General features: G+C 43.4%; 1 non-coding gene across 1 annotated transcript; it reads right to left on the minus strand.

The window, feature by feature from the left end:
* Positions 1-21,948: 21,948 nt before the first annotated feature.
* Positions 21,949-22,067, minus strand: LOC112482820. Its single transcript, XR_003047416.1, has one exon. It is a non-coding gene; the product is annotated as a 5S ribosomal RNA (ribosomal RNA).
* Between the last annotated feature and the right edge of the window lie 3,701 nt (positions 22,068-25,768).

Below are 25,768 nucleotides of genomic sequence, written 5' to 3' on the forward strand. Positions count from 1 at the left end.
GATACACTGTATAATCACATTATCTGCAGATCATATTAAATCTGCTTCCTCCTTTCTAATATATTTACCTCTTATTTTTCTCCTTATCTAATTGTATTGGCTTGTACTTCCAAAATAATGTTCAACAATGATGTTGGTGACAGATTCCTGCTCCTGAAGACCCATAGATGGGGTCCTCTGCCATCCATTGGCTGCCATCAAACTCTCTCAGAAGAAGTGGAGGGAGTTTGCTATGGCAGGCCTCTGAGGACATGCAGTCCTTGCTAGAAAGACAACACTCTATATATAACAGTCACCCCGGTCGCCTAAGCACCCTAACCCCTGCCTGTTCCACCCCTTGTAGCACTGACCACAGGACATAGGACACCTTCAGAGTCTGTCTCTCCCATGATAATGGGAGTTCTTCTGGGGCAGAAATAGATCCTTTGGTTCACTGTTGTTTTTTTCCAGATTAGTGCCCTGCCTGTCACATAGGGAATGAACAATCGATATGTGGTCAATGAGATGACACAATCGGATAGCCTTTTGTTCTCCCTATTAAAAACGCCCATCCTGATAACTGGCCCTCACATCTTTACAACCTTTCTGATAACAAAGCCCTTTCATATGCATTATCTTTATTTGTTTTCTCCTTGAAAAGCCTGTTGAATGTTTCTTCTTAATTCTTCTTTTATAGATATAGAGAAGGTTCAGAGAAGTTAAGTGATTGGCTCAAGATTGTCCAGCTAACAAACAGCAGAGTGAGAGTCTGTTGTAACCTTTTGATTCTTTCTATTGGGCTGTGTTACTGCTCAGTTGAACATCCCTTGGAGCAGCTCTGAAGATTTTCCATCTTGATAATGAAATGTGACTTTTTGAAAAGCTGTTGGCTGAAAGGAAGAAGGGAGGGAAGTTGTACTCCTCAGAAGTTGCTACTGATTTTGCCCCTGCCAGCAGAGGGTAGGTTTGTGTGGGACTCTGGGAAGGCAGGGTAGGGCTAGGGTGGTAGGGGTTGGGGTGTGAGAGGAGTGGCAAACTGGACACCCTTCAACTCACTATCCTGATGAACAGGCTTCATCTGTGGTGTCTTGGAGCCCTGGGAATGGTGATGCAACATTGGCCCCTTCATACTGAGTCTGATCCTCTTGGTTGGTGGTCCTGTGATGGGTAACGCAGCCTTCCCTGCACACACAATCCTGTTCTAGCCACTTTGGGATGGCCCAGAGAAGAGAATGAGAGCACCAGTCCTTACCTTCAGGGGCCAATGTTATGAAGGGAGAGAATTAACTAAGCACCTACTATGTGCCAGGCTGGATGCTGGCCACCTCACATACATCATATTAAACTTAGTTCTCACCATAACACAAGAATGGACTATAATGATGTCAATACACAGAGTCTCATAGAGTGAGGGTCACAAAGTCTCTCTGCTCATCAGTATCAGAGCTAGAATTCCAATTTGGTCTGCAGAACTCATGCTCTTTCTGTTGCATCTTGCCATTTTCCCACACAAATGAGTGGTCTAATGCATATGAAATTTAAGGTTGCTGCCCTGGGTTCCATCAGGGCATGGAATCAGGGAGGCTGCATGGCAAGTGAGTTGGAGGAGGTGGTCTGAATGGCCCCAGGGAAAGCAGACAGGAGACCATGGCAGACTTTGAGAAGGGATGGGTAAACAGTTTGGTCTGGCAGTAAGGAGAGAAGAGAGGGATTAAACCCAGGTTCTGTGTTAAAGGGTAACTTCTGAGTCAGCAATACCGAAGGCCATGTTCCCTGAACAGCTGACCTTGGCAAAATGGTGATAAAGTTTGGCTACTTTTTCAACCCCCTCTCAGAGCCCAACCTGCCTTTCAGTCAGACATAGGTCAACTCTCTGCCCCTTGCCCCCAACCCATCATCCCTACACAGCGTCTCCAGCTCTCCTGCTGTTCCTCTCTGGATAGCTTCAGCACTTAAGTACTTCTCAGAGACACAAATGTTTTCCAGGCTTTCTGTGGAGAAAGAATTGCCTAATAAATAATGTTTTTTCCTTTGTAGAGTCAAGGAGCTGGGCCCTAAAGAAGTGGAATAGGGCATTCAGGTTGTTTACCAGCTGGCAGGAAGGTCTCCCAGCACCTTTACTGTCTAGTGAACCACCCACTATCTGCTCCCTAGTCTACACAGTGATCCATGGGTTCAGGAAGTTAAGGAGCTCAGTAGATGACTTCCTTTCCCACCTTGATGCTGACTCAAAGAGAGCACTGCTGGTGGCTCTTCTCATCACTGGCCCCAGGACAAGTCCTTCCAGTGTCATTGACTCCCCTCTAAACAAGCAAAGTGGAGCAGTAATCCCAAGTGGCAGCCTGCCATTGGGTGACTCAATTTCACTATCGGGTTGGAAAATCTTCAAGGGTTATTATTTTCCAAAGGGCTGGCCACTTCCCACCTCATCTCCATTAGTGGCTCCTTAAAAGGCAATCCAATATCCTGGTGAAGATCACTTTGAAACCAAATCTGGTGTCCCCTGCTTTGCCTTAATCCCTGTAAGCCTCCTGCCTATCGCTCAGAGCTGACCCAGCACTGGCCCCTGCGGCTAGATCCTAAAATGACTTGGCTTGGGAGGTGGGATGGAATGAAAGTGGTGGCTCATACTTATAGGATGGACAGTGAGAAACTAAATCTGAGGCCATGGCCTTTATATGTTTGAGGCCTCTTAAACTGTAGGTAACAAGCTATCCACAAATGTGTGCATCCTTAGCAAGCATTAAAAACCCTTGGGCAAGGGTGATGATGGACCTGTAAGGGCCCTGCCAAATTGGAAAATGGGGTTTAAGATATAAAACAAGATTGTGGGAACAGTTCCACTTAAACTTTGTTGAGACCAAGGGTGTCATTGGCTTCCTAACCTCTGTGCGTTTGACCCCAACTCTAATCTATCCCAAAGAACAAGAACATCAGATTAGCACTATGAAGACCTATCTTCTTTCTCATCAGTATTTACACACACACACACACACACACACACACATACTTTCTCTTATAGAATGCTCACACACACACACACACACACACACACACAAACTTACCTCTCACTTCCCCAGTTAAATCCCTTTGACTTCTAAAAGAAAGTAAGACCCTGAGAGGCTAAACTAGTTAAGTGGAGTTTCAATGAAAGAACAGGTTCCAAAGAATCTGGACATGGTCCCTGGACTGAGATTCAAAAATACTTAAACTAACTCCTGTTATCACTTTATACTCTGCTTAAGAATCTAAAGCAGTATCCCCTTCTGTCGCTCCACATCTTACCTAATATTCAAGATCATTCTCTGGGGCTCTGTTGCTATGCAGTTTTCCTTCCTTTCCCTCATGTGTGTGCACACTCAATCTCTCTCTCTCCCTCTCTCTCTCTCTCTCTCTCTCTCTCTGTTTCTCTCTTTCTCCCCCCACCACTTCCTCTCCCTCTCCTCTCTCCTCTCTCATTTCTCCACCCCTTCACTTTTCCTCTTCTCACAAAAGACCTTCCTCCCTGCCCACTGTTATGCAGTCTGACCCTTCCCTTCAGGCCCATGTGTGTGCACACTCAATCTCTCTCTCTCTCTCTCTCTCTCTCTCTCTCTCTCTCTCTGTTTCTCTCTTTCTCCCCCCACCACTTCCTCTCCCTCTCCTCTCTCCTCTCTCATTTCTCCACCCCTTCACTTTTCCTCTTCTCACAAAAGACCTTCCTCCCTGCCCACTGTTATGCAGTCTGACCCTTCCCTTCAGGCTAAGCCTGGTTTCCACTTTTGCTTGAGGTCTCTTCTGATACAGTTTCTCCTCTCCTCAGAATGCCAGGAGCATTTAGAATGTGATTACACTCTCCTTTCTTCCTGCTGTCACTTTTTTCACTCCTTGTTTGGCAGGCACAGAGCCTTTCTTCCTAACTAGTTTACAAACTACATGACGTGTGTTCTCCTTCTCTGCTACCACCCTGTGTCTACCACAGTTAGCCCTCAGGAAATACTGAATAATTGAGAAATTTGATTTCTCATTCCAAGGCATGTGTTCTAGTTGTTTTAAAAAAATCCCATAAAAAGCAGACTAAAAGAAATGTAATCAGGAAATTTGGATATTTTTCACAAGATGGTCTAAGAGTTCCTGCTTGTGTGTGTGTGTGTGTGTGTGTGTGTGCGTGTGTACATGGCAAGCTTGCCCTAATAGGTATATGTGTGGTAGTTCAGATCCAAGACAAAATTAGCCTCATTAAGAAGATTCTTGCTGACCACCTGCATGTGAGTGCAACCCCAGTCCTTAAATATTCCTCATTTGAGATGCCTTTTTTTCACATGTTGTAACAAGCCCACAGTAATGACAGGGAGCTGAGGCTGGAATGCCTAATGAGCTGTGGATTAAGAAATGATGTGATGGCATCTTGCAGATTGTAATTAACACGCGGCCTCGATTATGTCCTATCAGAGCTGTATCTTCTTGCTGACAAGTAATTCCCTAAAATAATCACTTGCCTTTCAAAATCTTATTGTGGGGACTAATTGTGAAGAGTTCCTGCCTAGAAAGGCCACTTGGAGCAATTCAGGGACAATTACATGGGAACTAGTAACTGCTGGGCACAATTACCTGGACTTGAATACATGGTGAGTAAGAGCAAATGAGGGGAATGAGGCTTTCACCAGGTATTCAGACAGCACCTGTCCATAGCTGCTGGCTTCATAATGTGTTTTCTGCAGAACTAACATGTTGCCCTAGAATAAAAGAATAAAGCACTCGACAGGAGTATATGAAAGGACTTGAATCATTTTTTTCTTAAATGATGCTAGTCATGATTATCTGTAGAAAAATTGGAAAATATAAACAACAAAACCACTACCAACAACTTGTCATGATGATAGTCATAACCATTACCACTATCACCACAACCATCATTATCATAAACACCACAATCATCACCCCCATCATCATCATCATCATCACCACAAACACTACCATCATCATCATCATCATCATCCTCAAAATTGCTACCATTTAGGAGTTTTTGCTCATTCCATGTACTTTGCTAGGAACCTTAAATTTGTTATTTTTAGATCTAACAAAAATTTTTCAAGGTGGGTAACTATAGCCCTTTTTTGTAGATGAGAAAATCTGTTCCAACTCATACAAAGCAATAGCAATCAAGGGTGGATTTCAATTTGGGTCTGTGTGTCTAAAATCTGTGCATATGCTGCCATGCCTGTTTCTCTTCTTTAAGATGGGATGATGACCTTTCTCTCCTGGCTGCCATAAAACGTTGCTGTGAGAGTTAAATAAGATACTGGATGTGAAAGCTGTGCAAACTGTGAAGTCCTGTAGAGAGAGAGAGAGAAAGAGAGAAAGAGTCAAGGCTTGTTAGGCAGTGCTTGGCATCCATCCAGATACCATAACCAGCTGCCAAGTAAGTGAGCAATATTCATCAAATAATGTTTAACTGGGTGTCATTGAGAAGCCCAGCCCAGGAGGGTCTGTGCAGTTTTCCCCCAGGTAAGGGGAAGGAAGGGAGAGGATCAAAGCAAGGAACGTGGGCACGGACATCATGAGTCATGAGGAAAGAGAAATGACTTGACTGGAATGGAGATCATTCTGAGCAGTAGGAATACCCTGATCCTTCCCATTAGTTACCCCAATCAAATATTTATTCAAAATCAAAATAATATGCTTAATATGCAACTACAGCTTCAAAACAATTTCCCTAGTCTTATTTTCAACCAGATTGTCAATTGTCAACAGCCACTGTGGATTCTGAAGAAGAGGAGAGGTGTATATTTGAAGATGTGGGGTGAGTTCAGTTAAGGGTCTGAATGTGAGAGACGGACCAGAGCCAAACCTGGAACAGTGTTCTCTGATTCCGCAGCCAGTCTCTCAGCTTCTGTCTCTGCCTGCCTCACTGCCTCTCTCACCTTCCTTGCATTCTTACTCTTGACTTTTGGGAAAATGAAGAATTCAAAAGTCCCTTCTGTATTTGTGTTAAGTGTTGAAATCAGGAACTGATTCTCATATCAAAAGGCAGAGATAAAGAGGCCTTGACATCCTAAATGTCTACATAGGATACCAGCCAAATGCCCCGCATGGCTTGGATGCGGTGCTCCTCTCCCTGTTGGAGGTCCTGATGGCAATCTGAGAAATTAATTGAAGTTCTGTTGGGCAACTCTCCGTGAGGGCACTTCTCCAGCCCCCTGTGGCTTCTGCAGTTGTCTTGGAAGATCACCAAGCCGAGAGTGGAGTTTGACCAAAAGTAGGTGGAATTGACTTGTAAGAGCCAACTCAGGCAGTCGCTATCTTCCAAAAAAGAAGGTGGATGGGGAGGGAAATTGGGCAGAATGAATGGAGATGGTACTTTGCTTGGAAGGGGTGAGGCTGGCTACGTGCAACCACACAGGTTCTCCAGCTGGTGCCAAGACAAGAAATAGAACCTGTACTTGATCTCCACATCTACACACTGTGAAGATGAATCCTCCCAGGTCCTATCTGCCTAGCATGCAGAAACAACCAGGCTGATGATATAAAGGGGAACTATTTATTCTGAACAAGTATCTTGCAACTGGCTGCATGGCCAATGAACTGGGAGAAGTAGAGAGCCTACACTACTTCTGTTCATAGCTATGTGGTGACAGCCTTAGAGGGGACACTAATGGTCATGAACTTTCTTGGTGCTTTGTTCTGTGTATCAAAGGCTGCTTCTGCCATTGTTCTTGAAATTGCTGCTGGGCTCAATGGAGAAGCAGGTGTTGATGTGATATTGCTCTGGGGAGATTTTTAAAGAGGAAGGATAATGAATAAAGGAGATTTTCTCAATGGAAAAGAATGAGTGAATGTTTAGGAAATTAAGCTGAGTTGCAACAGTGAGCACGTACTTGGATAATTTGAGCTAAAAAATCACATAGAACAAAAAATGTGCATATATATATTATCTAATTGGAGTTCAACACCAGGAGTCTGCCAGCCTATTAACCACTATCAATTAATAGATTTTGATGCTGATGCTGTTGTTCCCCCATAAGCTCTGGAGTCCACAGGGATTTCCAGGGGAAGAGAGTAATGTGGTTCTTTGTGTCTCCTCCCTGTTCTTTGGCACATTGCCTCTCTACTCTGTTCTGCACTGTGTCCGCGTTATCACGGAGAGTGAAAGACAGCTCTAGTCAAGGTGGGACTTGGCCCCTGGAATGTGTTGTTCAAAGTTAAACTCTCCACCTACATATAGAGAAGGTTACTTTGAGAGGGTGTTGTGAGCCTCCCTAAAGCCCTACTGGGATAGGCTCACATGGTGAACCTCAGAAATATTAATTAAATACCCAAATCCCCCAGGGATTCAGCTGAGGAGCCCTATCCAGTCCTGACATCCTTTGGCCCAGCCCTAACCAAGCTGATAGTCCAGTACGGGAGCCCTCATGGACCTCCACTCTGGAGTAAGACTTGGGGAACCATTTGTTTGAGCCTCTGACCCAAGGAATCCCTCATTTTTTATTCCATTCCCTCAGTCTCCAGGTCCATTAAATTCTGCCTGCTCCTCATCTGCATTCCATTCCCCTTTCACTGTGTAGGGGCCACTCTCTATTTGCCTCCCTTGTTTCAATCTGCCAAAATGCTCGTGAGGCTCTAGAAACCAAGTTTTATGAAGGATATCTGAAGAACGATGGGCTATTCTGATTGGAGAAGAGGGGACAGCAGGAAGAATCATCATTGCTCTCTTCAACCCACTGATGTGTGTGTGTGTATCTGGCAGAGTGATCAGATTTGGGTGACTCAAAAGGTAGAATTAAGATCCATGAGTGAGATCTGGAGGGGGCAGGTCAGTATAAGGAAGTTAGCAACTCTATATCTAGAAACTGAGCCATCTTTCAAGCAGCTGACCCTGGAGAAAGCTTATTAATTATCATTGGCTTCATCATCAGCATCATCAGCACCATTTACTGAGTGCCAGGCCCTCTGCTAAGCACTTTTCCTGCATGGTCAGTTAGTGCCCTTTCTACCTACTGCCACCTTCTTTTCTTTCACAGGCTCAAATCGTTTTTCCCTAACCCCCTGACTTTTTGTCCTCATGAGGTTTGGAGTATGGGACCAGAAATCTCAACAAGGCTGGAGACTGGGAAGAGGGCAGTCCTGGTAGGGAGATGCCTACAGAACTTCAGGGCTTAGAAAACAAAATACTTGCATGGTGCAAAAATCAATTCACCCTTGTGTATCTGACAACCAGGCCTCATCCTAAATCAAGTAAGCAGATAAACGTATCATTTGGCCCAGCTTTCCCTTTCTGAGCTCCTTAACCCAGATGCCATGAGATATACTATCACCATCCACTTTCACCCCACATGGAAAGCTGCATAAAGAAACAAGCTATTTACAAGTTTATGTGACATTTAAAGATTTTTGTTTCCTCTTCCAGGGCAATTTTTTATAGTAGGCTTATCTCTCATATTACAATGAAAGTCTTTGTTTCTTTATTATTAAAAGAATGTTATGGTTCTAAGAACAAGTGATAATATTTCAGGGGGCTTTGCAGGAGGCTTGGTTCCCTCAAACCACACTACATGGACAGAGAAGGCTGGATACAAGGGAATGAGGAATTATTGTTTAATGGGTACAGAGCTTTTGTTTGCAGTGATGAAAAAAATCTGGAGGTGGATAGTGGTGATGGTTGCACAACACTGTGAACGTAATTAATGCCATTGAATTGTACACTTAAAAGTGGTTAAAATGGCCAAGGAAAAGAAACAGTGGCTAGGCATAACACTTGGAGACATGGGAGTTAGCTAGCAGAAGAAACAATGAAAAGAGTTCAAAGGGATTGCTTCCTCTTATATGTTGCTGGAAGGAGCTCAAGTTGGTACAGCCCTGATGGAAAGTAGTTGGCAATATGGATCAGGATCACTGATGCTCATGCCTATAGAGTCAATGACCTCACTACCAGGAGTTCATTCCAGGAGCATGCCTGCTCTTGCACAAATTCACGATGCATGAGGGTCTTTACTGCAGTGGTGTCAGGAACCATGGAAGGCTAGCATTGGAAACAGCCAAGGCTGGCATTGGAAACAGCCAAAATGTGTGCCCAGAGGGGGCCAATTAAAAAACTGTGATAGGGCCACTCTGTGGAATGCAATGTGTGTATGTGTGTGTGCTTGCATGTGCGAGAGAGAGAGAGAGAGAGAGAGAGAGAGAGAGAGAGAGAGAGAGAGAGAGAGAGAGAGCGCGCGCGAGAGAGAGCGGCGCGCGCGAGCGCGAGCTTTCTATATACTAATGTGGAAAAAACGTCCAGTGGGATCTGTCCATTGTAAAGATTTACTGTAAGGTAAAAACAGCAAAAAACAGAATGGTGTAAATAGAATGTGTGTGAGAAAAGGGGAGAAATCTGAATATATGTGTAATGTATACGTGTAGAAGAATACTGGAGGATACATAAGAAGCTGAAGCGGTTGCCCGAAGGTGCAGCAGTGAGAGAGGGAGTGGATGGACAGAGACAGGGGTGGCAGCTTGACTTCCATTGTATGTTTGTATATTGTTTGTTTTGATTTTTCAGCCACATTTACCTAGCCATATTTTCTTAAAAAAAATGTCTAGAAAGGTTCTTTGCAAACTCTACCACACTATACAGCTGTGAGGAGCTAACAATGAGAAAACAATAATGATAATAATACTCGAATAGGTACCATTTCTCAAGTGTTTACTAAGTACTATGTGTTTGCTAAATACTTTATATCTGTGAATTTCTTTGATCCCAACACAACCTTACAGGCATAATGATCTTCATTTTTATAGATGACAAAACTGGCAATCAGAGGCGCTAATTAGGCTTATGAGGCCACTCTATGCCTTCTAGAAAGGCATAGAGCTGGGATATGAACCCAGATCCCTATGCTGTCACGCTTCCCTTCATGCCATTGTCCTGTGTAGATTTTCTTACATAGGCATTTTCTTTATTTTCTACACTGCCAAGGAAAGTACAATACTTTAGTAGTATTCTTCTTGTGCCATTCTTGGAAAAAACCAAACACCTTGACACCACCAGTCTGCCTCAGCCCATGTAGTCACTCTGTTTTCAGGAGATATTTTTGGTTGCAATTTTCCTACACTATCCGGACAAATGCCATGATTAGGCATAATGCTTCCTTGTGGTTGCTCCTAGCCTTCCTGAAATATTCATGCAGTACCTCCACCTCCTTGGAGGGAGTCCAGAAGAAGGTTTTTATGGAACATGTCTTTAAACTGGCTTAGTGATGAAGGCAATATGCACACGTGTGCACAACGGAATCTTTTCTTGTGTTCAGACAACTTGAGAGCCATGTGCTTAAACCTGCAAACAGGGCTGGGTAATTACATGCTCCCAAAAGACTCCCAACGGTCAAATGAAAATTTGGTTGTAAAAACAATTAGATGAAGGATATTTAAAAATATGGTCCAGAGGTAGAGCGGCAGGCTCCATCCTCATTTTACTTCAAAGAAGGGACCCCAAACTGAGAGTAAGTTGAGAAGGAAAAGTGCTGGCATTTGGCAGATTGAAATTTCAGGCTACATTTCCCAGCTCACGTGTCTGCTGCTGGTGGGATCTCCAGATGGAAGGAGAAGACTTTTCAGAAGATTCCATCTGGGAAGTTCATAGCTTTCGAGTAAATGGAGTTCAAATCACCCTTTCCCCAGCACCATGCTTGATGACCTGTCTCTTCCACAATAGTTAATACATTTTTTAAGTTAATGGTGCTCTGTACCCAGAAAACGAAGCAACTGACGTGCAAGTGCTTCCCAGGGGAGGGGTGAGTTATGGGATGTCTGGTGGAAACTGAGGGTTCATTTTTTTTCAGGATAAATGGCTTTGTTGTGTTCTATTTTCCTTATCTCAGCTGATTTCCCACAGCCAGTCTAGCATGTTTGGATGTAGCATTGGGTAGGAAGATGAAAAAGTAGTGTTTTATTTGCCATAACCAGCCAAGGTATCTCAGAATATCAACTCCCCTCAGACCATCTTTTCCACCCAGGATCCGAGCACCAGTCACAGTTCAAGTCTCCTTGGCTAAATCTTAGAGTTTCTAGATCTCTTCCCAGTTAAGTTTGTTGGTGAGAACCTGGCTTTCCCTTTCAGTGATGGATATGGTGAAAACCAATGATTATTTCCATAGTGATGTCAAGGGTGGCACATGCCATGATGAGGAGAGAGAACTCTGATAATCTGGTCCCTGAAATTAGGTACCCTATCTGACCATCTCCATGGGAATTTCCATCAGAAGTCTCAGAAACACTGGCTCCTGTGCAGGTCTCAGATGCTGCTCAGCTGTGGGTGATTAATGAGACTCAGTGGTCTCCCCTGGTTGGTTGGTAATGCATTGGTAGGGGTTACTCCCATTGGCCTCTGTTGTGGGTTGTTTCTCTTTTCTATAGCAACCTTCAGTAAATACCTCAGTGAGATGTTGCTTTTGCAATTTTGTGGGTTTTGTGGATCTTGCTTATGAATTCCCAGTCTATTTTCTGGCAGGAAGTCACTGTAAAGACACAATTACTCCTGGATCTTCTTGCTCCCTCCAAAAAGGTTCACAAGATTGCACATAGAATTCACCAGTTTCAGTGGCTGTGTATGATCTCAGGTGGCCCTTTGTAACAGCTCCAAATTCTCCTTCCTGTGTCCCACTGTGGGCTAACTTGGGAAACCAAAGCCCATGGAAAACCTGGGTTTCCTGCTGCTCCCTAGTATAGGCTGCAAATCATCTCCAACATGATCCCAGGTTCCTTTCAGGGAAGGTCGGATACAGAAGAGTCCTGTTCAACAAAAACAACTGAGGTATAAGTAGAGATATCAAGCTGGCTCTAAGAATTTATTTATATTTTCATTGCATGGACGGCAGGCATCTCCCACTCTTCTTCTGCTGAAGAAGTGCAGGTCTTATATCTTTACTTTAGGGAAGGCATGGCGGCAGCAGCTCCACAGATACAGGAGTATTGGTTTCCCACATTGGCAACTACTCCCCCATTCACACTCAATCCTCTAATGCAGGCTTTCTAAACACTACTGTCATTTTGAACCAGATGATTCTTTGTTGTTGGAGGCTGTTCTGTGCATTGAAATGTGTTTAGCAGCAGTCCTGGGTTCTACTTATTCGATGCTAGTATCAACACCCCTACCCCCAGATGTGCCAACCACAAGTATTGGCAAATGTCCCTGGTAGGGGATCGGGAGTGGGATGGCAAAATCACTCTGGTTGGGAGCCACTGTTCTAGTGAAACCAACCTGCTTAGAGTTACCTGCACATGTCACTCCATGTACATTTGGGTCTTTGCTCATGTTCCTGCCAGCAGGGATGCTTCCCTCCTCCCCAGTTCTTTGCTAGAAAACACCTGATCCTCTTTCTACCAAGACTTTCTTTCCTTGGAAGCCTTCCCTTGCTTTCCCCTCCTGCCAGTGTCCCCACAGGGCCTCTGCATGGCTTTACCATGGCTTTGACCATGTTGGAGATGTCAGAGTGGTCGTTGCTTATGCATCTCTCTTGAACTCTTTGGGATCCAGGACAAGTATTTACTAGAGTTTGTGTCCCCTGTGGCCAGCAGAGTACCTGGCACCTAGCAAGCACTCAACTGGGCAGGATCCACATAGCCAACAGCATATTGTGGGGTATATCCTCTCCTGAGAGTTGTCACATCGTGGCCACTTAAGATGATCACAAATGGATCAGGCCAAGTATTTTTGAGCTGATTAAATAGCATGTCAGTACTATCTCATGGGGGTTCTCATCTTCTCTGACAAGGCTGTTCTTAACCCTCAGGAACTCGTGGATGACCTTCAGGGGAGTTGCAAAGTCACTGAAAGTTTTGTGTTTATGTATAAACAGGCATTGATCTTTTCCCCCCAGGGGTGAAATCCTATAGGTTTCATCAATTTTCCAAATGGACCTATGTGTTAAAAACTGTTAAGAATAATTTCTTTAGCCAAATAACCTAGACCCAAAACTCTGAGCACTTACTAGTGGCTCAACTGAGTGCTGTGGCAAAGACAGGGTGAGCCTGGACCAGGTTAGCTATGAAACAAAGATGATTTCAGAGATGAACTGAAATTCTTTGCATAGTACAAATTATCAGTGCAAAGTGTTTTTAAACAGGAAGATGAATATGATGCCTGTGGATGATCCCTGGGAAGTTCCATATGCTGTAGGGTTTTTGGCTCTCAGGATCTTTGTTCCAAAACTTTTAGTGACTCTGAAGAAAAGCTGTCAATTGTCACTATATAATATAGTTTCTTTAAAACCTATTAGTATAAATCGAAAGAACTTGCTCTATATGAAGTTCTGTGTTCACTGTTTGGAGAAAAAGTAGAGCCTTTTAGAGGAAAAAAAAAAAAAAGCCTGGTTTCCTTCTAGCTCTGCCATGTAGGAGCTTAGGCTTTGGACAAGTCACTTGACCTCTGTGTCTCAGAATTTCATTTGTAAAATGTTGATAATGAAATCTGCTCTTGTGGAATCTATCATTCTGTTGTCCCCTTCTGTTAGAGAAGTACTCCTTGTCTGCATTAGTCATGAGGTTTTGGTTGGGGGTTTTGATAGTGATATCCCACACCTTGGGCTGGGTAGACACTTGCCCAATGCTTATCTAATCGCAATGGCCTATCCTCCTGAGCTCACATAAGGAGTGGGTTGTGACTCAAACTCGGCCACTCAGAGTCCTTCCATGGGATTTTTCCAATGAGAGATGCATCTCTGTCCTTACTTTTCACTTAGATTGATTTAAATTTGGTTTGTTTTCTGCATCCAAAATTGTACTGATTAACCTACATTGTGACATTTATTGAAGCCATAGAAATAATGTATTTAGAACAATTAGCATGGCAACTGACACCTAGATACTTGAAATCAGCATTAAAAAATAACATAACATAATATTAAGAAGAATCTCTGTTTACCCCATATTTGAATTTGGGCTGCTGAAATTTGTTTCTTTGTATATTTCTTTGCTCATGCACTTTTCTCTGTTTTGCAATGGCTCCCCTTTTACACTTATGTTAGTTCTACCCATTCGTCTATTCTATCTGATGATAAAACAATTAAACTACTTTCTTTTGATTAGAATTTTTCTGGTGCATCTTTCTCTAGTCTTTTACTTTTAGCTTTTCTGGATTCTCAAATTGTAGACATGTTTTTGGGAAATAGCACATTCCTAAACAATTTAAATTCGATCAGGTCATTTTTTTAATTGGTGTGTTGAATCTATTTACATTTATTGTAATTTTAGATTAGTTTGAATACAGTCTACCATTTTCTTTTATTATTTCTATTTATCCTTCTTTATGTTGTCCACCCCTCTTTCTGCTTTCTTTATTTTCCTTTTTATCCCTCTTTGATTTGGGAGATTTCTATTCCATTTTTATTCTTTCAGTGGTTACCCCTAAAATTTTGCCATATCTACTTGACTTAATCTCAAGTTAATTCATACCTCTACCCTCTTACGAACAGTCTAAGTGTCTTGATATGCTTAACCCTGATACACTGTCTTTGTCTAACACATTATCGTGTCTAATATTTTGGTTTTATCTTGTTTGGTACTGCCCAAATTTATCATTAACATTATTGTTGTTTTAGAAATCACTACTTATACAGCATTACCAATATGGTAATCTCTCTCTTTTTTTTTTTTTTTTGCTCATCAATGCTGCTTCTTCATTATTCCCTTCTGATTCAGTTCCTTACCCCCTGAAGTTTATCCTTTAGAAATTCTTTCAGGGAGAGTCTCTCGGCAACAGCTTCTTTCAGTTTTCATTTGTCTAAAAACATTTTATTTCAACTTCACGGTTGAGTCACAATGTGGTTCAGCATGGAATTCTAGGTCGACAGTTATTTTCATTCGGTCTTTCGAAGATACTTTTCTGTTGTTCCTGGTTTCAGTTTTGCTGTTGAGAAGTATGTTGATTGTCACTCCTCGGTAGGTAATTTCTCTTTTCTCTGTTGCTTTAATATTAAAGCAACTTTTTGTTGCTTTAATATTTTACTTGGACTTTGGTAAATTGGTTTCTCTATAAGGCATCTATAGGTGGGTTCTTATTTATCTTGCTTAGAACGTGTGTTTTCTGAATTCTTGTTTTTCATCAATTCTCAGCCATCATTTCTTTGGATATTATTTCTCCCCATTCTTTACGATCTTTTTCTGGAACCCTCATTAGGTATACTATATAACTGACATTCTCATTTTCTCTGTTGTGCCTGCCATGTCAATGCTCTTATTTCTCTTTTCCTTTTTGTATTGAACATTCTGGGTATATTTCTCAGATCTATTTTTATTTGCCTAATTCTTATAGTCCAACCAAGTCTAATCTGCTATTTATCCTACTCATTAAGTTTTAAAAATATCAGTGACCATTAAAATTTTTTTCCATAAGTTTTTTTGTTCTTTTCCCGATCTACTTGTTTTTGTTCTATTATATGTGTTTCCCCAATTTTTCCATTTCCTTCTTTTATACTTTTAATAATTTAAAATTACTAATTTTATAGTCTCTCTCATATTATTCTTTTACCTGAAATTTTTGGCAGTTTTATCTGATTTGGCTTTCTCTTGTCTATTAACATTTGCTTATGATGCGATTCATTTTTCATGGGATTTGAAATTTTGAGTTGTGAGTTCATATTCAGTGAGGCTTTATCTTTGGGAATCTTTCCTATCTTGAGTTGAGGATGTGTATCTTCTTTTTAAAAAAAGTTTTGTATTCTCAGCAATTAATATATTTTCATATGCAAATTAGATCCCCCCCAACTCTTGTCTGTGTTGATGATATGGACAACCTATGGAAAGATAGCTAAATCTCCTTACTCCTCTTTGAGAAGGGGACCTATTAATCTACCACATTCTTTCTAAGCATTTTTTGCTTATGGGTCTGTGAGATTTTCATTGGTGTTGAGACACACATTCTTGGGACAAGAGAATCTAGTTGGCCTCGGAAAAAGAAATGAGCAAAGGGGAAAAGAGAACAATCCTCTATTCACAATATTGAGTAGCAAACAAAAATGAGTAAACAAGAATACCATTATTCCTGGGTTGACATAGGAGAGCAAAGACAAGAATAACATGGTGATGCACAAAATGAGTGGGGGGAGGTATCTCATTAAACGCTTCAGGAGATGGAGACTGATATAGTGGGAGAGTTTATATAACCACTTTTCTTCTCTTATTAATAAGACTAAAGGACAGTAAAAGACCAAGACTTACCACGTACCGGTACTGTGCAAAAGAGCTTTATCTGGATTCTTTTATTTGATCCTCATAACAACTCATTGAGGAGGCACTTTTTTTCTTCCTAATATTCAGATGAGAAAATCGAAATTCAAGAAGCTAAGAAACTTAACCTACAACCAACAACCAGAGGGAAGAACAGCGCTGAAATCTGAACCCAGCTCTGTTGAACTCCAGTCACTTTAGGGCAGCACTTCCACTGGATTGTGATGTAAAATCCTCTAATACACATGGTAGCTCCTCCAGGGATCCCTCATGCGGTAGTTGGGGATTGCTGCCGTGGGTGGAAACAACATGCCATCGAAACTGTCAATAACATAAAACGCATGGCACATGGTGTATGCTTAATAAATATTTGCCTAATAAATAATTTTTTTCCTTTATAGAGTCGAAGAGCTGGGCCCTGAGTGGTTGAAATGTCTCCTCCCTAGCTCTGTCCTTGGATATAAAGTTTTGTGTAGCCAGCTGGAGAGATGAGTGTCCTGGTCACTTTTCCTGGCAAGGAGGCTAAGCTAGGTGGGACTCTCGACAAGCACATCACATTGCAGGCTGGTAACAATGATGAGAAGTCACTGCCTGGCTGTTTGGTCCCTCTCTTGGCTGGATGGCAATTTCTAGATAATGCTCCTCCTGAGCCCTATTATCAATCCTCATGTTGATGATGAGCACAGAATACACAATGAAGGGATTCCTCCCTTGTCTCACCTCCTGCATACATAGCCCAGGCTCACCTCCAGCCAATGCAAACCTGGAGACTTTATAGGGCTGCAATGTTCATTCTGTAGGGTGTCCCTGACCTGTATTCTGCAAGCAGACCCAGCATCTCCAGCAACTCTTCTCAGGAGACAGACCAGGGTGATGGAAACCTGGGACGGGGGTTCACCTGCCAGGAACTTGCAACCAAGATTCTGTCTTTACTTTATAAGGGAAATTATTTTTTTCTTACTGCTAAAGCTTTGGGACCCTCTTATACTACAGCTGCAATCTGTCTGTGCTTTACCAGGGAAGGGGAGCACCCAGAAGAAGAGGCCACCAACTAAGGCAGCTGTGAGTCTCTTTGTCTTCCTGTGTCTCCGATCTCTCTCTCTCTCTCTCTCTCTCTCTCATTCTTTCTCCCTCTCCCTCCTTTAACTTTTCATTTTGTTTTTTCCCTTTCCTTCTCTGCTTGCTCAGTTTCTCTGTCATGCCTCACACTTTTGTTTCTGTAAACTTTCCATAGCTCCATCTACCTCCCAACATCTTCCTGCTCTCCAAAGGCACAGCATGATACCCATTCATGCCATTCTGCTTTACCCCCACCAGGCCTTGAAAATGTGTTGGCTTGCTGCAATCCCAGGGATCATTCCTCAGACGTTCTTCAAAGCTCCCGCCTTGGCCTCAGGCTGTGTCTGGGTTCCGGGGAGAGGCTGAGGAGCTGGGCTGCCAGATGTACCTGCTGAGTTTAAAGTCCTCCACCGGAGAGCATTTCCTGGGCTAACTAGGATGCTCAGTCCCTGCAGGGTGCACAGGGGCCCAGATGCCATGAGGGGTGAAATCCCCCTGGGTGCCTGCTATAAACCCAAGGGAATTTTGAGGTCACCTGGCATTGGAGTCACAATGGGGCAAATGGCTTCATGGAGCTTAGAGATCCAGATTAGCATTTTAAAGAAAGGTCAACAAGAAAGGATTTCTGAGACCTGCTGGGAGCAGAAGCATGATGGTGAGGAAAGGTTACCATCTCCTAAGTCTCCAAACAGGCCCATCTGCTGACCAGGTGTCACTTGGGAGGCAGAAAAGGCACCAGATAAAGAAGGGGGAAAGTTGGATTCTAACTTCAGCTGAGTCACTGGTGAGCAGAGTTTGGGCAGATTACTTAATATCTCTGAAGCCTCACTTTCTTCCTCTCTCAAAAGAAAAAGACAGAATAATCTCTAACGTCCTTCCAGTTCTAGAATTATGATGGTCCAGGAAGTGGGGCAGAGGCTGGGTGACCAGTGAGGGTGCTGCTGTCCAATGACCTGTGGTAAGGCCTCAGAACAAATGCCAGCTCTTTTCGTAACACTTACCAATTTCTCCTTTTAGCAAAGGGAGTCCAGGCCTCAGGGTAAGGGCATTGCGTGGACAACACCAAGCTCTGATTTGATAGCATCAGTTTTACTCATAATGTCTATTTTTACACTTTCCTTCTATTGATTTATTTGTATTTTAATCTTATACATTTTAATTTTGTTTATTATGATTTATTTATCTTCTAATTATGGCAATGCTGGTTTCCCATGAAGGTAGTATTCTAGAATTTCTTTCTGAAATAAATTTAAGTATAAAAAGAGTCAACTGAAGACAAACATTAAGTAACTAATACTAAAAGCTGCATGATGTATGGTAAAAATTGTAAAGGCAACCTAAGAATTGGGGAAATGTTTGCATTAAATTTGGGGATATGTAAAGTGCCCCTTGTGGTCCTTGACCTCTTCAGTGGGTACCCATGACTATCACTGCCCTAGAAGGAAGGGCATGTACGTGCCTACATGCCATTTCTCTGCCTGTCACATCAGCTCTAGGTAGTGCTGTTGACACTATTCTCTCTGGAAGACACATGGGTGAGAGAGCAGAGTGAGCCCTCTGGCCAGTGTGAAATAGGAATATGTTCTTTTCAGTCTTTAGATTGGTTTTGACTCAAATGGTTTTATGCATTGAATTTAATGAAAAGTCATCTCAATGGGCCACCAGATTATGAACTATGGAATTTCTACACTAATGTTAAAGGAGATGGAATTCCCATCTGAGCCATTGTGCTTTAAACAGAATCTGTATTATCTACTGAAATAAAAGCCGCTTATGCATACCAACCCTTCTGTCTCAGTATAGTGTCACTAAGACAGATCTTGATTGAAGAGCCAAGAGCAAGTCAAATAAAAAGCTTTAAGCCCATGAGTATCCATCACCCAGGGAGTTCCTAGCACTGTTAGGATAGCTTATGGATCATTTTGTTCAACTTACAGCTTTCTATTTTGTTATAAGGAGGGAAGAACAAAATGAGATTTATAGATAACCAAAAGGATGTTTCTTGCACGCCTCCAATCCAGCATAGCACCTTGCAGAAAATGCATTAAGCAGCGTGTCCTGGTGATCCCAGAGGATTTCTGAAAGCAAAGACTCAGCCCCATGCCCCACTGTGTCTGTCTCCAACAGTCTGCTCTGGCCAGCTGCATAGGTCCAGGTGTTTTTCTAGAAGTATCTGAAGTATCTAAAGTTTGTGCTCATATAAGCTCATGGCAAAGGTTCCCAGGGAGGAAGATCTGGTGAAGTACTCAGTGGATGCTCCCAAACAGCAGCAGCTTCAACATCTGGAGAAACTAGAGGTCACATCTCTGTGTTTGGACTTGTTAGAATAGCCAGGCAATTGACACAACTCCTCTTCTGGATTAGGACAGCTATGCAAAGTCCACCGGGAAAAATCCCCTTGGTGGCAGACTCGAGGACTCAGATCCTGGCCAATGGTGAAGATCAACCTCTCCTATTCCTAGAATAGTATTTCATACATTCTGGAAATCTAACAGTGTTCTTCTGGCAAGAAACATGGCAAGCCCCTTCCATAAAGTTGTTTAATAAACTTCTCTCTTGAACTTGGAAGCCAGTTTATTGGATTGTGTTTCCTTTATGGTTTATTCTTCTGCGACTCCAAGGATATTGCTAGATTTGGTTTTTGTTTTGTTTGTTTCGTAAAAGTGGCATTTCTTCGTTTCACACAGATAGCCTTACCTCTCATAAAAATACCACAGTTTATAATTTTTTAACCCATTAAATTCTCTCACCTTTGGGAAGCAGAAAGCTTGGCAACTGTGGGATAGATACTAAAGCTGGAGAATGAATGCGACTTCAAGGAAGGCCAGTTGTTGGTGTGAAAGGAAGGCATCTTGCTTTGGATAACGTTCTGCCAAAAGCAGACACCAAGGGAGCAAGTCGGAATTAGAAGTCAACGAAATCCCCAGAGATGTCTGCCTTTGGACTTGTCTCATTCTCAAGAGGGCTTTTATGTGGGAAAGATGGTCTCAGCATTATCTTTATTTGCAAACGTGGCAAGAGTTACTAGGCAGAGGCAGGATTAAGTCCCTTGACTCATTTGCATGGTCTGTTTTACAAAGTAGTCATTGAGTCCTAGACTTCCCAGATCTTGAACCAGAGCTTTAGCAAAGATCAGACCAGGAACCCTAAGAAAAAGATTAGAAAGTCTATTGGTCTGGAAATCAGAAGAATAAGTTGGGTAGTTTCAAGGAGAATTTTTTCTCTTTTGGCTTCTTCTTTTCCCACCAGTAAAAATAGGTGGACTAATTTTTGCCTTGCTACCTCCTAGAGGCCAGGTCCATAGCACTCATGTTCTGGTGGGGTGGCACTGATGATGAATAGGATTAAAGGGAGATGGGAATTTGAAGAATTGTTAGACTGGAAGTTCTGTGCAATGCAAGTAGAAGATGAATTCTAACCAGGACACGGGCCATGAATTAGGTTTACTTTGACCCAGCCACAGTTGTATTTTAAGGGAATAAAGGCTATGTTCTTGCAAGTTTGTGTCTTGGCTGTCACTGGAGACAATGATTAAGGAAAATGTGGTAGGACTACAAACACCATTTTCCCCAAGAAACTGGCTTTGATGAGTTAGAAAAGGGAATTTTCTGTCGGTGCCATTTGCTAGCCCACACATTCAGAATTGGCTGATAAGAGGCCAGAGATGAGGGGCAAGTCTGGGTGGTACCCCACATCCAGGTTGGCTCATACATGCACTCTCCCTTGAAAAAAGGCACTGAGTCTAGGATGTGAGAATACCAGTGGAAATATTCAGGACATCTTTCTGACTACGATGAATCACTTACACACAGTTTTAAGACTTATTTAAAAAGATGTTAAATTTGGGAGTAATCTAAATATCAGCAGCATGCCATCTAATGGAATATTATTCAATTATTTTTAAAAAAGTGTTTCTGTAATATTTAATGAAATGGGGAAAAATGCCTACAATTTAATATTAAGAAAAAATAGGATAAAAATTAGATATTCAACCTAACTCTAATTTTGCAAAAATATACACACAAGGAAAAGCATGAAAGAAATATATAAAAATATTAATAATGGTTATCTGTGGGTGGTGGAATTCCGGGTGATTTTTACATTCTTTTATGAAAGTTTTGCTTTCCAAATTGTTTATGAGTCTGAGTTATTCTTATAAGCAGAAATAAATATAAAACCAATATTTATAATAAACCCCTCAAAGCTTGCTTTCTGAGTCCCTCTCTGCATCCTAGGAATCAATGATCCTTTCTGGGGCTCAGAAGCTCTTGGGCTTGGTTTTAAGGGGTGGGCCACTGTGGTCTTTCTTCTTCATTATCAATCACTCTTGTGCCAAATAACTTGACAGATCTAAGCCTCAGTTTCTTTATCTATAAAATTGGAGAATAGCTTCCACTCTTCTTATGCCACAAAAAGATTATAAAGATTAAAAAAGTGAGGAGAGTTCCATTAGCCATTCAGAAGAGAACACAATGGTAGTTGAAGGAGTGGGAGGTTACAGCTTAGAGGACAGGACATCAAATCATCAATACAATGGTATCGATACAAATTCATTGGCTGCCTTTATCACAACAGTTTATACGCTAGTGGGACCGCAACTGGGTAATTAATATTATTGTGGTTGTAGATTTCTCTTTTTTAGGTAGTAACCCTTGGTTGACCTCACAGATTGCAAGGACCTTGTCAGTTTACAATCTCTTATTTTTTTTATTTTTTATTTTTTATTTTTTACGCCTACAGCACCTGCTCTTCCTAGGTGGTGTCCCATCCAAGTACTAACCAAGCCCGACCCTGCTTAGCTTCCGAGATCAGATGGGATCGGGCTTGTTCAGGGTGGCATGGCTGTAAGCCCGTTGTAGATTTTTATAGCAAGACTTTCCTCATTGGAATTTTCATACCAAATTTCTGACCTTTGAATAAACCCATTCTTCAAATATTCACAAAATGATGTCATGTACCAGGAAGAGTCACCAGAGGGCGGTAGATCACTTGCAGAATCCACCTGGCTTTTCCATAGCAAAAGCACCAATGTTTATGTCAAGAATATTGGGACTAGGTCCAGGCCCCAGATAAATAAAATCCAGTGTGCTTTAATTATGATGTCGGGCCAACATTTAATTAAATAAGCTTTTTTTGTTCTTGGCTATTACTTTAGTTACTCTGCTTTTTTAGTTTATATGTGTGCTTTTCTTTCTTTTAAACCAGTTGGGATTGTTCAGATTAGAATTCGTTAGAAACTTGAAACTCTGGTTTGCTTTGAAAGCTGCCACAGGCACATGTTCACATGATAAGAGGCTGACATCCTCTCTGAGATGCTTATAAATGTACTTAGAAATAAATAAGTGTCCAGTACTGTTTTCAGAACAGAGGAAGTTGCAATTTCTACTGTAGTTTAGACTTTAAGTTCTTGTGCACTGGCCTTTAATTCCCAGTCTGCAGACACACCTACGAGAGGTGAAATGCACCTGGCTATTCAGAGGCGTTTCTCCACACTCTTCACATTTTCAAGGCTACCCCAGGCAGCGGGAAGACAATAAGTGGGCATGTGAGTCAGGGTTCAGAGGGTCCATTCAGCCTGGAGTGGCTCTGCCATGCCCTGGAGACTGTCCATACTTGGCTGTCTGTGGGGCCCTATGGCTGTAACGGCTGCAGCAGAGTGCAGGAGTAACTGGCCTCAGTTCTGATTCCCATGAGGGGCCTCTTGGGGTACAGGACAACAAAGTGGGGAGAGGGAACAACAATCTTGCCTGCATGCATCTCCTTCAGGGCATGGTGTATGCACACACCTCAGTACTGGCTTGGGGGTGAGAAGAATTGATCAGATTTTGGCTGTTTTTGGGTCACAGTAACTACAAACAAAATCTGCATATTTTCTTTTTTATCCTTAGAAATTACCCTTTGAGGTAGGCAGGGCAGTTCCTGTTTTTATTCTAATTTACAAATGAGGAGACAATGAATGAAAGATACCTAGCATTCGAGTTTGACGTTCCATCTTGTCTATGCAGAACATCTTCCTGGGTGAAACTAGGTGCTAAGTTTTCTGAAGCTGGCACAGATTTTGTGGATGAGAAGGAAGTAGGAGGAGAGAGCCAGGCAAAGGCCTGATGAGGTCTCTTTCTGGTAGATGGTGGTGGATGGTGGCACTATCTTATTCAGCACCTACTGGTCAGGCCTTTGGGGAGGTGATGAGGGACTGGGGATTGTAGGAATGGTAGGACATTGACAGTGAAGGTCTCTGATGAATAACAACTATGGTTTTGGATAACACAGAAGTTGCTAAAAGCTTTAATCAGCATGATGGAGAGAGCAGGAAATGATGTCTAGGGGCCTCCCAGCATGTTCTGGAAGAATGAGATGATGAAGGTGGTGGTGGAGGAGAAACACAGCTGGGGATTCTGCATTTGGGGTGACAGAAGGCACTGTGGCCCATTTCTAATTGTCCCCACCTGGTGTTGCAGGGCCCCCAGGCTGTGGTGGAAGTCCAGGAAAGCCTGGAGGGGATTCATTGTTTTGCAAAGGTCAAATTTGTGAGGCAGGGAATCCATTCTGGGGGGGTTTTATATCTCCCTGGGGAAACCATCCTATCCTTTGCTGCTATTTTTATGTTATGGGTGTTTTATTTTTAAATTTCAAATCTTGGACTTGATTTAAGCAAAGTCCTTAACTGTCCTGACATACCTGACATATATGAAGGCCCAAAGGCAGCAAAGTACACCATTTAGAAGGCTAATAAAGAAGCTCAAGGCCACAGTCACCTTCTCGCATATCCTGCAGTACTTCTGGAGCTGACCCTTTCGGTTCAACTCAGTGCTGGTAAGACCCAGTGCCTTTGCACATGTAGGACAGATTAGACAGAGTGGCTGCTGAGCATGGGAAACTGGAAGTACCAAGCAGGTAATAGACGATTTCACTTTCTGGAAAATATTGTCCGTAGTTCCATTTACGTACTGCTTTTGAGTACCAAACACTTGAGAACCTTGGCTTTGACACTTTTCTAATGGATGTGTGCTGGGAGTCTAATGAATGTATTCCGATTGAAGCAGAAGAACCTGAAAATATCTCCTTCGGCCTCTCTGCCCAGCTCAGCCTCCCTTGCCTGGTCCTCTTCTGCATCTGAGGGCCTCCAAGGAAGAGGGGAAGGGCTGAGCTCTAGTTCAGGCAGAAAGGCATTGGTCTATGCAGTGAAGGATGCTCACCCTCATCACAGGAAGGGCTGAAAGGAACCTGAGGATTCCAATTAGGCTTAAACTAATGAGCTGGAAACTTTGGGAAAACCACCTGGGCAATGGGGGAAGAGTGTAATCATCTTCCTTTTAATTAGCACTGGAAAACCTGTGGTCCAGCTGGTAGCACAAGGAAGGATGGTTTCCAGAGGGAGCAAAGTTTCTGAGAGTATGGGATTCCCCTGGTGGTGAAAGGACAGAGGCTGCTTAGTAAATCCGGACTCCTTCATCTTTCAGGAGAAAGGTGAACTTGAAGGGAGCCCGCAGCACCCCTTCTCCCGGCAGCCCTCTTCACACGATGGAGTCTGAAGCTAGGTAAAAGAAAGCGACTTTAGGGAACTCTGTTGCCTATTGGAGCCTGCAGCGCTCCTGAGGCAAGCTCTTCCCTGCCCCTCTCTGCCTATTCTCTTAGGCAGCCTCTGTTGCCTCATGAGGAAAAGGCAGAAAAACCACCTGCTGCTGTCGGAGCCACGGACCACCACCCCAGCCACCCGGGTGGCCCTGCCTTCCAGTCACGCACAGGTCACTAGAGCACCTAGTGAGGGGGAAGGGAAGAACGAACTAGGGATCGGAAGGGGTCGAACTAGGGTGCGTATTATGAAGAAGGGTCCTCCTTACTCCCGAAGCCCGAGGATCCTGAGGCGTCCGAGCTGTGGAATCGAGTGCACAGCTGGTCACTCCTCCCCTCTCCACTGGGCTCTCTTTAGAGAAAAATGGTCTGTCATGGGGCCCTGACCAATCTCCTCAGGACCCCTAGGGAGCTCTGCTGGGGGCGCAGCACATTGGAGAGAGGTACCAGGTCTCGCCCCTGGGCTTAGGGGGCACTACCTCCCGCGCTGGGGGTCAGGGGTGTCTGCCAGGCCGCCGCCTGAGGGTCAGCCTGACCCTCAGCCCAGCCTCGGGCCAAAGCGAGCCAGCGCCGCGAGCCTTCTTCCCTCCCGCCTCGGGCGGCCTGAGCCCGCGCCCGCTCCAGTTGCTGCAGCTGCTGGCGGCCGCGGGGAGCGCGGGGCGCGCGCCGAAGAAGCTCGGGCGGCGAGGACGGTGACGAGGAGGAGCCGGAGGAGGCGAGAAGGAAGAACAAGCGGAGGCCGAGGAGGCTAAGCGGCGTGGCGACGCGCTCTGGGAACATGGACTAGAGGCAGCGGCGCGGGGCGACTAGACGCGTTGAACCAGCGGTGGCCCAGTGCGCACAGGGGCGGCAAGCAGGAGCCGAGCGCAGCCGGGGGAGGAGGGCTAGCGCGGGGGCGACCGGGCGGAGGGGGCTGATTATTCATTATTAACGAGTTGCCGCTTAATAATCCAAGAGCAGCGCTCGGAGAGGGGGTCCC

Source organism: Pteropus alecto, unplaced genomic scaffold (assembly GCF_000325575.1).
Source record: "Pteropus alecto unplaced genomic scaffold, ASM32557v1 scaffold155, whole genome shotgun sequence".
NCBI lineage: Eukaryota > Metazoa > Chordata > Mammalia > Chiroptera > Pteropodidae > Pteropus > Pteropus alecto.